This window comes from Echiichthys vipera, assembly GCF_963691815.1.
Source record: "Echiichthys vipera genome assembly, chromosome: 3".
Lineage (NCBI taxonomy): Eukaryota > Metazoa > Chordata > Actinopteri > Perciformes > Trachinidae > Echiichthys > Echiichthys vipera.
This window is the reverse complement of record NC_139828.1, coordinates 21,694,583-21,708,090: the sequence shown is the minus strand read 5'-3', so window position 1 is coordinate 21,708,090 and position 13,508 is coordinate 21,694,583. Positions and strand designations below refer to the sequence as shown.

At 38.5% G+C, this 13,508-nt stretch overlaps 1 protein-coding gene across 1 annotated transcript in view; it reads right to left on the bottom strand.

The window, feature by feature from the left end:
• sgip1a (SH3GL interacting endocytic adaptor 1a) overlaps positions 1 to 11,557 on the bottom strand; it is a 77,174-nt gene extending 65,617 nt beyond the window's left edge. Inside the window, exon 1 of the mRNA XM_083911460.1 lies at positions 11,437 to 11,557. The gene's annotated coding sequence lies outside the window, so the exon portion shown is untranslated. The remainder of the gene's footprint in view (positions 1 to 11,436) is intronic.
• Positions 11,558 to 13,508: the final 1,951 nt, after the last annotated feature.

Genomic DNA, 13,508 nt, shown 5'->3' with positions numbered 1-13,508 from the left:
TATTATTTAATAAAGTTATTTGTTTAGAAAAGCGGCCTTCTGAGCACCCACAATTCACATAGACCACCATATCAGTAATGTGCAAATTTTTTCCCTCTAAAATTGGTATTTGTCTCTGAAATCTCATATCAGGCTTACGGATATCAGTAAACGTCATCTCTATACTAGGACTTCCCTGGGCTCATGTTGCAACTGTCACGTCTGGTCCCAAGGCCTCGTGCCATTTCCTGCACACTGCTGAAGCAACATCCCTTCAAACCTCCACCATGCTCCAACCCTCCCCACCCCCAAAGTGCCCTGATGAGGGATGATGATTAAGCAGCAGTCATTAAATGTACACAGACAAACAGCTACCCACAGTTTAGGTAGCAGTGAGTACAGCCAAACCAAAACAAACTCACTCTCCACTCAGCAGCCGGGGAAGGCATGCAGGGCGATAAGGCGTGGCGGTGGCAGGGGGCCATGTCGAGTGCCTACGTGCCATCCAGCCACTCATGGTATTCTCTGTCTCTGCCTATGGGGCCAGACACACACACGCACACACACACACACACAAAAGACAACATCAAGCAGCAAGGTTTTCTGTATAATTAGCACCCACTTCCTAATTACTTCATGATGCTGGGGAGGCTGGGTGCCCACTCTGGGGATTTGGATAGTTTAGACTGATATCACTGGGGGTATCATTTATATTTATAGCTTGATATTCTTATAACGAGAGACGGGAGTTGGAACGAACACTGTACTGCCACTATATTTTAGGGGCCTGGTTAGGTTATCGGTCAGTAGTCAGTTAATGAGCTATTTAGCAAGTGTTGTAAGTAGCATAGTTGGGTCACACTGGATGATATTCAGTCACACTTTTTACCAGCCACCCAAAACCCTAGTAAAACATAGTCAGTTCAGTACAAAATGAAAATCACCACTGCCTCCCTGCCCTGCAGCAGCAGCAGTTTAAAAAAAAACACTGGACTATTATCTGACAAAACCCCATCCACAGTCAACCCCCTGTTAAAGGCCCCCTCTGAAAACCAAGTCCTCCCCTCCAGCCTCAGAACAGGGGATGGAAAAGATGAGCTCATCCCTCTGATACTGGGCTGGTCTGGTCTGTGGCCTCCCTAAACGTCTCCAGGATGTCAACACCGGTCCAATAAGTCCCTCTCACAGACACCAATTACCATTTCCACACAGGGCCCAAGCCTAAATAAACAAAGCCCAAACTTGCTATACAATCAGCTTATATCTATAAACAGTGGAGAAGTTTAAATTAGGCCACTCCCAAGAGTACCAGCCTTTGCTTGGACAGCATGGCTGAGATGACAGAATGGAGCCAGATGACCTCACTGCAGAGAATTACAAAGGAGTATTTAGTAGACAATACAAAAAGCACAGGCATGAGTTTTTTTTGATGGTTCAAACACAAAATTTTAATATCAAGTTAACTTGATATTTATTTGATTTGGAAGGTTTAGCTCTCTTTAATTGGTAAATGCCCCCTACAATATGAAGAAGACATTGAGCTACAGTGGGTACAGAAAGTATTCAGACCCCCTTAAATTTTTTACTCTTTGTTAAATTGCAGCCATGTGCTAAAATCATTTAAGTTCATTTTTTTCCTCATTAATGTACACACAGCACCCCATATTGACAGAAAAACACAGAATTGTAGACATTTTTACAGATTTATTAAAAAAGAAAAACTGAAATATCACATGGACATAAGTATTCAGACCCTTTGCTCAGTATTGAGTGGAAGCACCCTTTTGAGCTAATACAGCCGTGAGTCTTCTTGGGAATGATGCAACTAGTTTTTCACACCTGGATTTGGGGATCCTCTGCCATTCCTCCTTGCAGATCCTCTCCAGTTCTGTCAGGTTGGATGGTGAACGTTGGTGGACAGCCATTTTGAGGTCTCTCCAGAGATGCTCAATTGGGTTCAAGTCAGGGCTCTGGCTGGGCCATTCAAGAACAGTCACAGAGTTGTTCCGAAGCCACTCCTTCGTCATTTTAGATGTGTGCTTAGGGTCATTGTCTTGTTGGAAGGTGAACCGTCGGCCCAGTCTGAGGTCCATAGCACTCTGGAAAAGGTTTTCGTCCAGGATATCTCTGTACTTGGCCGCATTCATCTTTCCTTCAATTGCAACCAGTCGTCCTGTCCCTGCAGCTGCAAAACACCCCCACAGCATGATGCTCCCACCACCACACTTGACTGTAGGGATGGTGTTGGGCAGGTGATGAGCGGTGCCTGGTTTTCTCCACACATACCGCTTAGAATTAAGGCCAAAAAGTTCTATCTTTGTCTCATCAGACCAGAGAATCTTATTTATCATAGTCTGGGAGTCCTTCATGTGTTTTTTGGCAAATTCTATGCGGGCTTTCATGTGTCTTACTCTGAGGAGAGGCTTCCGTCGGGACACTCTGCCATAAAGCCCTGACTGGTGGAGGGCTGCAGTGATGGTTGACTTTCTTGAACTTTCTCCCATCTCCTCACTGCATCTCTGGAGTTCAGCCACTGTGATCTTTGGGTTCTTCTTTACCTCTCTCACCAAGGCTCTTCTCCCCCGATTGCTCAGTTTGGTTGGACGGCCAGCTCTTGGAAGAGTTCTTGTCATCCCATATGTCTTCCATTTAAGGATTATGGAGGCCACTGTGCTCTTGGGAACTTTAAGTGCAGCAGAAATTTTTTTGTATCCATGGCCAGATCTGTGCCTTGCCACAATTCTGTCTCTGAGCTCTTCAGGCAGTTCCTTCGACCTCATGATTCTCATCTGCTCTGACATGCACTGTGAGCTGTAAGGTCTTATATAGACAGGTGTGTGGCTTCCTTAATCAAGTCCAATCATTAGAATTAAACACAACTGGACTCCAATGAAGGTGTAGAACCATCTCATGGATGATCAGAAGAAATGGACAGTACCTGAGGTAAATATACAAGTGTCACAGCAAAGGGTCTGAATACTTATGTCCATGTGATATTTCAGTTTTTCTTTTTTAATAAATCTGTAAAAATGTCTACAATTCTGTGTTTTTCTGTCAATATGGGGTGCTGTGTGTACATTAAAAGGAAAAAAAATGAACTTAAATGATTTTAGCACATGGCTGCAATTTAACAAAGAGTAAAAAATTTAAGGGGGTCTGAATACTTTCCGTACCCACTGTATATGACTCCTCGGCCTAAAGCTAAGGTGGGAACAGAAAACCCCATAGTTGAATACGTTTTGGACAAAAAAAGAGAAAAACTTGCCTAAGCTTGCTTACTGGCTCACACTGGGTTGGCCAAACACTGACGAAAATTGTGCTTTTATAGGTTGTGTGTGTGTGTGCGTGTGCGTGTGCATGTGCGTGCGTGTGTGTGACATGGCATGCCAGTAGGAGGCCTGTTAGGCCTCCCAATGACACATTTAAAACTGAACCCATAATTCATGAGGTATCTTAAAATAGGAGTGTCTTTTTTACCTGCCTATGACATACTATAGTAGGTCTAAGGCAGATTCAAGTCATGATGTAGTATGTTGTCATAGTAAAGTTCAAAAAATGACTGATGATCATGGTTCAGCAGTTCCTGTGGTGGGTCCATGGTTCCTGTTCTCCCTCTCTTTGCAGGCCATTTAAGTAAATGTAGGCAGTTAACTCAACTAGGACCATCCAAACTTCCTCAGGTGTATAGAGGATCAGGTAGAGGGGCTATTTTATTCATACCCCACTACAGAATACACCAAATAGGGTATGTATTGGTCTAATAAAAAATAAATAAAAAAAAGTCCAATACCTACCTCAGACTTTTTTTTTTTTTTTTCCCTTTAAATAACGATAACACTATAAGATTCGGTATCATGTCAGTCATGTTTTATCGTATGTACCTGTTCTTCTTATTTTGGTTATTTAAAGGTTACTTCCAGGAAGTGTTGCAAAATAGAGACACACTACGGAATTTTTGCCCTCTGATGCAAGAGGCAGTCTGGATTACATGTTCCCACTTTTTACTCTTCCTATTTATCTTATTAAGGAGATTTCTTACCATTACTCTTACTATATATATATATATATATATATATATATATATATATATATATATATATATATATATATGTGTGTATATATATATATATATATATATATGTGTATATATATATAAAATATATAAACTACTAGGGGTGGAACGGTTCACAAAATCCACTGTTCGGTTCATATCACGGTTTTGGGGTCATGGTTTTCGGTTGTTTTTTCTATTTCTTTTAGATTCTAAAAATACCATGTATCAGATTGGTAGCCTAAAACATTTTAATCAGATATTCTTAAGGCAGCTTGCTTAGGGATTACTGTAACAATCTTAAATGAAAGTGAAGTGAGATTTTGAAACAGTAGGAGAGACATTGCTGCATTTACGCATTCATATATTTATTTGGCAATAATGTAAACAATTGTTTGCCTTCTAGGTAAGAATATAAACACTTTTACATTATAAAATCTTTATAAAAAATAAAAAAAAAGGTTGATGAAAATGATCTAAAATGAGGGGCCGGAAAAAAATGAGCATCACATTAATGGAGATTGTAAAACAATGCAGCGACATAGGAGTACATACAGTATATTGTCTTTATTTTATCAATGTAAATATTAGTCATAGGCCTCAAAGTGCAACAGCCTTGTCAAAAATCGATCCTTATTAAATGAACAAACCTGTTAACCAGAGGTTTTTACTCAATTATTGGACTTAAGTAAAGTTTGAGGCTATTTTACTTTTACTTGAGTATTTTATTTACATGCTACTTCATGCATGAACGTGCGTAGCGGGAACGTGCGTAGTGGGAACGTGCGTAGCGGTGTGGCCGTGTTTGCGGTACGCGCAAAGTCCCGCGCAAACTGTGGCACATTAGGCCTGCCATACATGCTAGCATTTGACGCGTTGAGACGTAGCGCTGAGATGGATACTAGAAAGGACAGCGGTCATGAAGACTTACGCTACGTTGCACCTCATAAACGGTTAACAAGTGTAACGAACCGTGACAAGCATACCGAACGGGACGGATTTTTTTAATAAACCGTTCCACCCCTGTAAACTACTACTATTTTTTTTACCTATAGTCAACTTGTAAGCATCTCCTGTTGTTCTCTTCTGACTTGTAGCAATATAGGTCCTAGAAATTGTTTTAAAAGTACACCTTGACATTGACTGACTGACCAGATACCTGGCAAACTCAATACTTGAGAAAGGTGACTTATTCAAACTATTCATATATAGACTTATGTCTTATATTTTCTTATAGCAGAAATATAAAGATCATTATAACAACTGATGGGTTGGCAGGCCAAATGGCTGGTGTTTTCCAAAGCATGCAGGCAAGCCCGTATGACTGATACTTAGCTCCTCCACACTAGCATATACTGTGAGGCTTCCCCTCATCAACAATACATGGCAAAAGCATGAATGACTCACCCTGTCTCCAACAGCAGTAATAACACGTTGTGTATTTAACAATTGTAAGTGGGCTGAGAATATATTCTTATTTCCATATATCTATATTTGCTCAAACAGTGATGAATTCCCACTCAACGCTTTGCTAAAAGTCACCGACAAAAGTTGAATTTGTTTATGAGAGTGTAGCTGCACACCTCTTTTTCTGGTGATATTTCCAATTCATTTGTAAACTTCTAAATGAAATTAAGATTTACCTTGGCAAGATATTCAATTGTTTAACTTTTAAACAAATTATTTTAATTTTCCACTTCAAATTATTTTTGTTGGAAGGAGTGTGCCAAACAAGAGCCAACAGCTCATATTCTGTTGTCTGACCAGAAAACTTCAACAGGCCTGAACAGGTATGTCCCAGATGGGAGAGAGAATCCCACCAAACTTGGGCAAATACTTTATTTGAAACAATTTTCAATAGAATTTGCCCAAAGTGTCCACTGTGGTGCAGTGTGAAACAGTATAGGAACACAGTACTGTCTGCATGGGCCCAGAAACTACTGCCTGAGTATTTGAGGTTTTTCACAGCTCAACACAGGAAACAGAGATGAGAAATGTTCCCAGGCCAGATTCCCAGGCAAAGTCCACCTAAAACTGAAGTCTCATCCCTCACTCTTCACTCCCAAGCTTGGCAATCCCTTCTCTCCCCCACAGCTTTTCCCACATATCGCAAACCTCTACTTGAACTCACTATACTTGATCCCTCACACGTGCAGTGCGCCTCTGGGATATTGTAGCTGTCCCAGCACCATACCCACAAGTCCAGAGCTATGTCTAATAACTGCACTAAGCTTTATTTAAAGAACACTGTTAAATGGCTTTGCCTGATGTCTTAAAAGGATAGATTCACAATTTCACAAATTTGTCTTAAAGTCCTTATGAAATGGAAATTCTGTGTTCAGTGTCTGTACTATGGTGTATTTCCCACTGAAACTGCATATTTGAGTGGTCTATAGTTAAAAGAAGGATTTGTAACTTGGATCAAACAGGTGTTTTTCCATGTGATGATTCACATGGAGCGACACCTGAATTGTGAGTCTGGCTTCATTCCCAACACTTCATATTTGAAATGAAACTCAAATCCCACCCACTACAAAGTGGGTGGGATTTGAGTTTATCACAATACAGAGCTACAGAGCAGTGGACTGTTCACACTCTACACACACTGAAGAGAACGAGGGAGAGATGAAAGAGAAACTTTCAACCAGCTCAGTGTAGGCCGGTCACGCAGATGAACGGTGCCAGCAGCTTCAGAACTCACTGCTCACCCACCAGAAAAGTCAACATGTATTGCCCAATTGCGGCGACACAGAGTCAGCCGAAAGCCTACCTAAAATAGACCTCAGCCAAATTGTTTTGGAAATGAAAATTATTGGTCACATACTCTGAACCGCAGATTATATGAATGCAGGTGCTGTTGCCCACTGATATTCTCTCTCATCTCGTATCACTCCTTATCACTTATTTAGTTTGTACTTATTTTATTTCAATATGCTGCTAAACTGCACGGTGCGTATTGTTGTCAATTTTATTAACCTAGGTTAAACCACGACGTCTGCTGCATTCTGTCAGAAACACTGACAGTAACGTATCAGCGTATACTGTATAAAGAGCTAAATAAAAAATGAAAACAGGGACACAGGATCAAAATCTTGAGAGAGTATTTCTCAATTCACGGAGATTTTAAAATGGTTATCTTTGTACTTGTACTGTAACTTTGGAATATATTCTCCTGATATGTCTACCTCAGACTGCTGAAGCCTAGGAAAACATCTCTTCCTGTCCAGTATGAACAGGAGAAGAGATTACAGCATGAAAACTTATTTATATGGGCACCTGAGTACTGTTTCAAGAAATTATTGTTTATGAACCTATCCTTTCCATTTCTAATTAAATGAGTTTGAATAAATATAACACTGTCCTGTTTTATACAAGATAATCTGACCTAATAATTGCCATCTACACACATTTTTAAGCAAACTACAGTGTGCTATTAAAAAGTGAACGTAACTCAGACTTCAGTAATGAGACGGTGGCCGGTCCATGCCAGTACCACCCCTGATACAGGATGGAAGTGTTGGGAATGAAGCCAGACTCACTATTCAGGTGTCGCTCCATGTGAATCATCACATGGAAAAACACCTGTTTGATCCAAGTTACAAAATCAACAAGAACCAAGCAAAACTCTTTTGATTGGACCCAAACATCATCACATGCTGGTGATGCACAGTCTGGCTTCTGGTATTTTGATTCAACCCTCCTGCAGGCATCAAGTAGTAGAAGTAGTAATTAATCAAACTGATTATTAATTTCCCAGACGAATGATAATCATTTTTTCTGTTGTACAAAACCTTGTGAGGGACAATCGACCCGAATGAATCGACTAGCGTACGCTTAGGCCAAAACATAATTACTCAGCTGTTTCAGATGACAAAAACTGATCTTGTGTACCCTTCTCCTTTCTTTACTTTCACGTGCTGGATTGCAACATTGCATTCTGTACTATACTTTAACTAGCTGCCACATTGTGTTTTTAACATTGTCAGGGGTACCATGATTTCAAAGCCAAAGGGGACTGTAAGGAGCTGACTGCGTTAAGCCTACAGTTGCTTTAATCCTCAAAAGCACTTGCTTAACTTGCATAAAAGCCCTGAAGACTGATCAGAAACTATTACTGTACATACCGAATCTATTATTGGTAAGAAGATTTTAAATAATAACCTGTAACTTGAGTTCACACTGCAAGCACAAACCTCAGCCACATGTGACTGTATGTACTCTGAATGTATAGATTGTCAAACAACCCACAGCAACATTTTCTGCCAAACTCATTTCTGGTCGTCCTAGTTTTGCATTTCCTGAAAAGTAGTAAACCACCAGGCAAGGGCAAAATAGCTCTTACTCGAGTTTGAAGCACATATGTGCGGCACATATGTGCGGTTTACTACCTTCTCACCCACCCAATTCCATTACTCAGATAAGAAAGGTAGAGATCCCAGTTAGTGAAGAAATGGCAGTTTCCTGTTTATTTCTAGGATGTAAGCTGTACTGCACAGGGTTCATGGTTAAAGGAACATTTGGCATATCAGGTCAGCTCTGTGTATAATACAGAGTATATCATTTACTGTAAGCTCTTTCATTTACTAACATTATTGTCTAACTATAATATAATTTAACACAAAGGACTGGACTTCAGATGTGCTCAAATTATTAAAGCAGGTCATTCCCACAAAGGGTTTTAATTTTAGCAATAGCTAACCCATTACATGTTTCTCTTGTCAATTCTCACTTCTGACTCACACAGTGTTTTGTGTTAGGCTAATTACGTGCTACAAGTCTTAGAATAAAAGTAAAAAAACACCCTCATTCCTTATCTAGCTACTCTTGCAGCCACACTAACATTATGTTACTACTTTTTTTTTTTAAAAGTTAGTTAGTTAGTTTTCCACTTTTTGTTGGTACCTTTATCTGGACCTGGTGCGGAATCGTATCAGTTTCCTGCAACTGATGAGCGTTATTTGTAATGGTAGCTGGCAAGATTTTAACTTAATTAATGTTAAAAAACAATGAAACCATTGTACATCAGGTGACATTTAATGTGGTAAAATGATACACCATTATTTCATTCAAACTAACTTAATTTAGGCACTATATAGCACCTGTTTGGACGTGTAAAGTTCCAGTTGACGTTAGCTCAACCATGAGCTCAACGTCGTTTTTACGTCACAGCTAGCGTTAACGCTAACCGTTAAAACGGTTGTTTACGTTTGAGTCACAGAGCTAGCTCTTAGCTAACTTTTGGCCTCTGTTTTTCTCAAAAATAAAAACAACACTTACCGCTATTGGACAACGTTTTGATTATTCAATCTTCAGTTCTGTCCCGGTCAAACAGGTGAGATTCTCCCTCTCTGCACAATTAAGAAGTATAAAATCCCAATACTTGCGACTGTTTTGCTCGGCCAATGAAGATGCACGCCGGAAGTGACATAGATATCATACACCTGTTGCTGTTCTGATTTGGAATTCGCCAAAATAAATTGAACGAATTACATTATAAAATATTGCACAATATTTACCCCACTAATACATTTGTTTCAAGGTTTGCAGATTCGGACAACAATTGTGAATTTTGTAAGATTGAAGAGGAAACTATTATGCATTTATACTGGGAGTGTCAGTGTACTGTACTTTGGAGTTCTGGAAAAGAGTTGAGAGCTTTTTAACATTCAGTGCAAACACCTTATTAAAGTTGGAAGCAAAAGATGTCATTACCTCCTATGAAAACAAAAACAAAACAATACAGTGGATTGTCAACTTACTTATTCTTCAGGGGAAGTTTCATATCCATAAAACTAAATTATCCAAATCTCGGCCAGATTGAATTTTTCGTAATTATTTTGAGTCTATCCAAATTATTAAAAATAAGAAATATACTTATACCACTGATAAGTTACATGATTTAAAAAAAAAAAAAGGAATGTAACAATATAGCCCACTTTTTAATTACATTTATTTGGATGTACTTATTTTTGCCGTATGTATTATTATTCTTTTTTCTTATATGCCTTTTCATGTCATTGTGTATTTTATATCTTACTTATACTTCGTCATTATAACTTAAAATTGCACTGTTTATTGAAAGGGGAATTGACTGCTCTCATATACATTATCTTCCTTGTCAAGTATGATTGATCTATGTCTATATATTTGTGATAATATGCAAAAAAAAAAAAAAAAAAATGTTTTTAATTCGCTGGTATAAATTGGGGCAAAGCCTGGTTATGCCCCTTTCAATTCTGTATCTCAAACAAAATTCACTTTAAAATTTTGCATTGTATTTACCCTTGTAACAAATTAATTTCTAGGTTTGCTGATGTGGATGAAATGTGCACTTTTTGTGGAAATGAGCCAGAAACAATTCTACAATTATTTTGTATTCGCCAATTGTCATCAGTTTTTTCGAGGGACATGGAAAACTTGGTCTACACCAAAACTAACAACAACTAAAACAATTAGACCCAAAGATAGTATTTCAAATTTTTAACATGATAACAAATCAGTTTGCTTAATAATAAAGCTCATGATTCTAATAGGAAAATTCCACATCCACAAGAAGAAATTTCCCTTCCTAAGTTTAATGTCTTCACAGAAGAGTTTAATGTTTATATAAAAACCTTGTCACTGATGCTAAACAAGAAAAGGGAACGCACACTATTATACTTAGACTCATTTTCACTTACCCCAGAAGAAGAAGTGCCTTATCTATTTACTTTATTTTATTTATATATTTTTTTAATTTTAATTTTTTTAATTTTTAATTCCTTGATGTCGTCCCTTTATCTGTCGGTGTCTGTTTCTATGAACATTCTGAGTGTTTTTAATCACTCTGATCATCTGTACTTTTCAGTTGTGAAATAAAGATTTTCATTGAAAAAAAATCATATGCTGTTATCTAAAGTTACGTGCTCGTCTTTGGCATCAAGAAGCTGACGAAACAGTTTTATTATCTGGCCACTGTATCAATATTAAATGTATTTAAATTGGTATATTTTTTTACATTTAATGTTTCATAAAGGTTTTATCTGTATTTCTTAATTTATTTCCAGTGGCTATAGGTTTGGCCACACCCATTGCATCAAAACATAAGTAATCTTGCTATTTCGTTTATTTATTTACTCACACGCAGTGTGAAGCAGAATAGCTGAATTGGCATTGAAATGCCACGTGTAAATGTTATGGGCTGATTCATACACCTGACCAGACCCTCATCCAACTCCTCTTAATAATTAATCAAAACAGTCCAGGAAAGTTGTTTCCTCTGCTAATTAAACCACAGCACATTGGCGTGCAGCCCGATAGTGTTGCATAACAAGGAGTCGCCTCTCCCTTTTCACAGGCATTTGTTTTTTTTAAATGTTTTAATACCGTATGAAACCAAACCTGGCCCAAAAGCATGCAAACTCTACCTGATCCACGTGATGATCCTCTTCGTTTACCAGTGTGCAGAAAGAAGTTTGTTTAGCAAAGTAGTCTATACTGTAGTATTTTATGAATGTACATTCAACTGCAGGTTACAGTTTGGGCCGGTAGCCTACTGTGTGCAAGCATGTTAAAGTATGCTACGCCTAAGGCAATGGGCGTGTCTGTGTTTGTGAGAGGGGACATGCTTGGGCTGTTGGTAAATCTGTTCATTATTTTTTCCTAACAATAAGGCCTTTAGAAGCTCCATTATTCAAACAAGACAATGTAAAGTTCACATTTATATTGTATGTAGTCAATCAGAAATATTAAGATCAGTCCATCACCTAGGCCTGTAATACACCAAGGTCATCTTAATAATTAAATATATGACCTATTCTGCTTAAGTGTCAGAAAATGACCCCTTTTTTGTACATGTAAGGTATCCTTGCGTGTCCTGAAAGGCACCCATAAATAAAATGTATTATTAAAAAAGCCATGTGAAAAATGCCTATTAAAGTTTCCAACAGGTCTTTAAATTCCTTGTTTTGTCAGACGAACAGATCATACCCAAACTGGACCCCTAAACTGTAGTAGCAGTATATTTCTATATTATTTTTTAATCCACTGTGTGTGTGTGTGTGTGTGTGTGTGTGTGTGTGTGTGTGTGTGTGTGTGTGTGTGTGTGTGTGTGTGTGTGTGTGTGTGTGTGTGTGTGTGTGTGTGTGTGTGTGTGTGTGTGTGTGTGTGTCAGATGTTATCTGTGTCTGTACCTGCTGTACGAGATGTCGCCTGCATGTGACTGTGCGATGTTATCCCACAGGGACATGTCTAGAGAACATTTCTCTGTATTCAACTCAAGCACAGTTGCCATGGCATCCTGATTGACGGACACGACTTGGTCATCCCTGTCATAAGATCGTGTTTCTGTCTGGCTGTCTGTCTACCTCTCTCTTTCTCTTATATTCTCACTCATTCACTTACACACATGTACTCTCCCTTATCAATTTGTTGGTCGCAGCTTAATTGCAAGGTCGCTCAATATGCTTACCTAGAAAAACGATACAGTGTAGTTAAACCCAAAGTATAAATCCACAAAATCCTAATTTGTTTATTGTTACTATTTACATTTTTATTTAGGTGATAGGTTGTTGTTGCTATTTCTTCCCTCCATCTGGAACTGTCCAGTTTGGTCAATACTGAGATGTACTTTTACTTCAAGATTGAGTTGAAGTTCCTCTTTTCTTTTTACTTTACAGTAAAACAGGAATTCACAGAGGTTGCATTTAAAGGAGATGAATCAGGTACATTTTATTCTGATAAATAAGTTGAGCAAGTGAAAAGCTGACATACCCACACCAATTAAGGTTTCCACAAGAATTAGGGCGCCTGGTGGCTCAGCGGTAGAGCAGGCGCCCCATATACAGAGGCTAAAGAAGTCCTTGCTGCAGCGGCCTGCATTTGACTCCGACCTGCGGCCCTTTGCTGCATGTCATCCCCTCTCCTTTCCCCCCGTTTTCTGTCAATCTTCAGCTGTACTGAACAATCAAGCCATGAAAAGGCCAAACAAATAACTTTAAAAAAAAAAGAGGTTTTCACAAGAATATAGTCAAACTAGTGGAAAACCTAGACAGTCTGTGGTCGATACTGATACAGATTCTTCAATCTGCACATTTTTAACACTCTGCCTGCATCTTTTTTATATCTTTTCTGATGAGAAACTCAATGCTACATTGTATCTGTATGTGAAGTCCTCAGCTGATGTTTGGAATTTGTAAGTCGAGGTTGTATATAGAAATGCAGTTATCCTGTTTATCTGCTTTAAATGGAGATCATTGTTGTACTATATATAATTTGTTGTCTCTATAGTGTATTTGTCCTATGTGCACTGTACTCCGTGCAAGTGACAGCCTGTTTTTTCTGTCCTTGAAGAGGTCCTTACGAACCTCCATATGTGTTAAGTGTTGGGGTTATTTTGTTTTGATTTTTTTGCTTTTCTCAAATTAATTATTTAAATAGTTATTTAAGTTGAGTCGAAGTTGATAGAGTTTTATATGGTGTACAGACTGTAGAGTCCTCT